Here is a 5,000-nt window from a genome sequence, read left to right on the forward strand (position 1 = left end):
AACTAATATGATAACATGTATTTGTTTTTATTTAACCTTTATTTAACCAGGTAGGACCCTTTTTTTATTTTAAGTTACAAAGACACAGAAGACACAACACAGTATGTAACATATAGCATAGCTATTGTTTGATATCGCAGAAAATAATTTGGTTTCCTAGTGATAAAGGGTTAAAAACTTGAGCATGAGGAATCCACAGGTTGGAAACACCTTTGGTTGGAAACATCTTTGGTTGGAGACATCTTTGGTGGGAGACATCTTTGGTGGGAGACATCTTTGGTGAGGGCAACCTGGCAAGAAGGCAACCAGGAAGTAAAAGCAAAAAAAATACAAAGACACGCATACTGTTATCACATTCCTCAATACTCCTCCACTTCCTGTTCCTGTTCCAGAACCTCCATGCCTCCACACCGATAGTCCAAAGTATGGAATTTGACTGTCAGTAATTGGTGGACTGTGTGTGTGTATGTATGTGTGCGTATGCACGTGCATGAGTGTGTGTGTGTGTGTACAGTATGTGTATGTATCTGTGTGTGTATGCATGTATGCGTGTGCGCATGCGTGAGTGTGTGTGTGTGTGTGTGAGGGTTATGGTTATTTCCATCTCATCTCATTAATTGAAGCATGACGTCACCAGCCGGTCCTTGGAGACTTCGGCAGGGCTTCAAAGGGAGAAACGGGAAAGCCATAAATTAGGATGACGGCTTCTTCTAAGGCACCGGCTATCACTCCTACCCTGGTGTCTTAGAACAAGGCCACCAGAGGGGGTTGTTAACCTGTACATCTGTCTACGTCAGGGGAGGCTGGTGGAGGTAGAAATCGGAGGACGGGCTCGTTGTAATGCATGGAACGGAATGAGGAATGGTATCAAACACATTGGTCAATGTCTTCCTCTGTCCATTTCTCTTTCTTTCTTTCTCGATCCACCGATCCATCTATCCTCCTCTCTTTTCCCTCTTCCTCTTCCATTTCCCTCTGATCCTTCGGCAACAGACAAAGTTATGGACTAGTTAAAGTATCTAACTTAACCATGTGCTTGAAACCATGTATTGCTCTATTCCAGTTGGGTGGGTGTGTGTGTGTGTGTGTGTGTGTGTGTGTGTGTGTGTGTGTGTGTGTGTGTGTGTGTGTGTGTGTGTGTGTGTGCTTGTGCGCGTGTGTGTGTACATGTACGTTATTGTCTACTGATAAAGGTATACAGCATAAATCTGATTTAGCATCATTTGGAGGAAATGCATTATAGATTTACGCTCCTAATCAATGCTTACGCTGCATTTCCAACCCCGCAAACCATTTGGACCTCCCAGCTAATTCTGAGAATGATGATGAAGGCTGCAACTTAATGCACCTCAGAAGAAGACGTGTGTGTGTGTGTGTGTGTGTGTGTGTGTGTGTGTGTGTGTAAGTAAGTAAGTAAGTAAGTGCTGGGTGGTGATGTTTTTCTGGCACTAGTCTGAAGGACAAATGTTGTAGTTAATGTAGCTGGTACGCTTGATGTTTTACAAATCGTGTGTGTGTGTTTGTGTCTGTGGGGTGTGGTCTCTCTCTCTCTTTCTATATCTCAAGGGAGATATCATCTAACCACCCCCTCCCTCCCCCCACACTGTTTTTCCATGATGGTCTCATATTCTCCCTCTCTCTCTTCCTCCATCTCTATCTCTCCCTCTCCACCCGCTTTTCCCTCCACCCTCTCCACTCTCCCCCTCTCTCTCCCCCTCTCTCTCCCCCTCCCTCTCCCCCTCCCTCTCTCCCCCTCTCTCTCCGTCTGTGCCAGGGTGTGGTCTTGTCTCACTATCTAACTGCATGTCTCTGTTTTGTATCAGTCTATTAGAGTTGGCTGTGTGTGTGTGTGTGTGTGTGTGTGTGTGTGTGTGTGTGTGTGTGTGTGTGTGTGTGTGTTTGTGTGTGTCTGTGTGTGTCTGTGTCTGTGCGTGTTCATTGTGTGCGTGTATGTGAGTCGTCTTGCGAGCCTGACCTTCTAAGAGAAGCAGTAAAAATGTAGTGACATTTGAATCGTAGCTGTGAGACAATCCTTGACAGGCCTTAACTCAGTCCCTGTATGTACTCTCATACTAATGATGACAACATGAATGTATGACTCAGTCACTGTACATATTCCATATCATAATGTTTATAGAGTAGGAAATACAGCTCTCTGGTGAGGGAATTGCTTCTGCTGCTGCTGCAGATGAGAATGATGAGGATGAGGACGATGAAGATGGTGATGATGATGAGGGTGATGATGATTCGACATACAGGTGAAATATTGTTCCATTTCTTGCTGACCTGCCATTATAGGGTTAATTACTATACTCCCCGATCTCCTTCTATTACTGTTAATCTGCTCTCTGGGGGTGATCGATAGCCGTGTGTGTGTGCCTGTGTGTGTGTGCCTGTGTGCGCGCGCGCACACGTGTGTGTGTGTGTGTGTGTGTGTGTGTGTGACGGTGACTCTAATCCAGTGTAAATCTTCTCCTGTCTCAGACAGCTGGTGCTGGGTTCAGCTCCAGTTTAAGATCAATATTCCAAGAGGAGAACTGTGTGTGTGATAGGGACCACGCAGATAATGGTTCAGTTATTCCGAGTCATGCTTTCCTGTGTGTGTGTGTGTGTGTGTGTGTGTGTGTGTGTGTGTGTGTGTGCTTGTGCAGATGTGCGTGCATCGTATCGTGTGAGTGTGTCTTTCTTCATGCTTGTGTGTGTGTGTGTGTGTGTGTGTGTGTGTGTGTGTGTGTGTGTGTGTGGTGTTTGAGAGTTTCTCTGTCATGTGCCAGCAGGGTACTGCAGGCTTTCGACTGCTCTCTGAGCCCCCACAGTGCCCCCCAGTGGTCGGCATGAGAACAGCAGGCATCACACACGCAGCCAATCCCATCGAACAGGGCTCGCTGGCTTTTGTTCCAATTCAGCACCTGTGTGCGCGTATGTGTGTGTGTGTGTGTGTGTTGGCCTGTAGGGCCTGAGTCCAGGAGGGCTCTGTAGATGGAAGACCATCATTAGTGGTTTGAATCTGGTGTGTTAGCGCTTGTGGGCGGGCTGGAGCAAAAGTGTGCACACTCAGTGAGTCCCTGGAGGACTGGAGGCCTTTCAACAGAAGGAGCGGATCGATGTGCCACTGAGAGAACCAGGTCTGAAATGGAAACTTCCCGGTTCCCGGTCTGTCATCAGTTTCCGGGTTGTTATGATGTTTAGATCCCCTAGTCCTCGGGATATGGTTTAAGAAACCATTACAGGAAAAACAGTCTCTCACTCACTGAATGCATTACACCCCCCTCACTCTCCCCCCCCCCCTCTCTCTCTCTCTCCCTCTCCCCCCCCTCTCTCTCCCTCTCCCTCTGTCTCTCTCTCTATCAGTGTGACTACTCTCTCTCTGTCTTCTCTCTCTCTCTCTCTCTCTCTCTCTCTATCTATCTATCTATCTATCTATCTATCTATCTATCTATCTATCTATCTATCTATCTATCTATCTATCTATCTGTCTCTCCCCCCCTCTCTTTCTCCATCAGTGTGACGATTCTCTCTCTCTCTCTCTCTCTCTCTCTCTCTCTCCAGACAGAAAGGTTTGTGGATATCAGTCATGCGTCACTTAAACAAAGCACATTAGCGTAGGGCTGTCTCCAACCTCTCAGAGACCTTTGACTATCAATGTACTTTATTGAGAGGGAGGGGGGGGGGAGGGGACAGAAAGGGAGAGAGAGGGAGGGAGGGAGAGAGACAGAGAGAGCGAGACAGAGAGAGAGAGATGTTGTCATAAAACATGGATGTTTTCCTGAAGTCTTAATGACGTCCTCAACAAGAGGCTACATCCATTACCGTGGAGATGCATTATCCACAGCACTGCCTGCATTAGCAACAACAACAACAACAAACTTGACGTGTGATTGAAATACATTATCCTCTCATCAGCTGTAGCTAATAGCACTACCTGCATTAACAACAACAACAACAACAGGCTCTGAATGGCCCAAATAAAACACTATTAGAGCCATGAAATGGAAACTGACTGGATAACATGCTAACCCAATAAACAAGGCTAATGGGAACAGTAGCTAATGTTATCCCTCTGTGGAGAGACTCAGTGTAGTTCTGAACCCTGTGTTATAGGATCCACGCACACACACGCACACACACATGCACACACACATATATGCGAGCACACACTCACACATAGACATGCGTGCGCGCACACACACACACACACACACACACACACACACACACACACACAGCTTATCTTTCTGTTTAGCTCATATCTCTGTTTATCTCCCGTAGAGACAGAGATCAGTAGCCTGTTCCATCGACCGCCCTCCACTGAGACTGTGTGTGTGTGTGTGTGTGTGTGTGACTGTGTGTGTGTGTGACTGTGTGTGTGACTGTGTGTGTGTGTGTGTGTGTGTGTGTGTGTGTGTGTGACTGTGTGTGTGTGACTGTGTGTGTGTGTGTGTGTGTGTGTGTGACTGTGTGTGTGTGTGTGTGTGTGACTGTGTGTATGTGTGATTGTGTGTGTGTAGGAACACAGGGCTAACTCTGTTCTGGTATCAGGTGACAATGCTCATCGATAGGTTCATAGATTCCTCTCTGAAACAGGACACTTGAACCAGTAGGCCAGCATATTTGTAGCTATTAGGTTTACGTGCCCATGTGGGACCTGGGACTAGTGCGTGTGCGTGTGCGTGTGTGTGTGTGTCCATGTGTGCGCATGTATGTTTGAGGAACATTTTTTAAAGATCATATTCCAATCAACATCGACACCATCAATTATTCCTTTTATCTCTTCCTATCATTCTCTTCTCCTCTCATTTCTATTCCCTTCATCTCTAGATCTCTCGCTTGAGTGGCTGATGCCACTGTGTTTAAATATGCACTTCCTCGATTCCACCAGCAGGTGGCGCCAAGAGTCATAGATCAGTTTGCCTGGGGGGGAAAAGACACTTTCGGGAAACAAGCCTGTTAGGAGGAGTTAAGATAAGGTGTGTGTGTGTGTGTGTGGGAGGGAGGGGGTG

The 5,000-nt window shown here is 46.7% G+C and overlaps 1 protein-coding gene across 1 annotated transcript in view; it reads left to right on the forward strand.

Moving 5' to 3' along the window:
- LOC310821001 (ankyrin-2-like) overlaps positions 1 to 5,000 on the forward strand; it is a gene marked incomplete at its 5' end in the record, with an annotated part of 98,578 nt that overhangs the window by 6,888 nt on the left and 86,690 nt on the right. The gene's annotated exons all lie outside the window — the stretch shown is intronic.

The sequence above is a fragment of the Argentina silus genome (assembly GCF_951799395.1).
Source record: "Argentina silus genome assembly, chromosome: 21".
Lineage (NCBI taxonomy): Eukaryota > Metazoa > Chordata > Actinopteri > Argentiniformes > Argentinidae > Argentina > Argentina silus.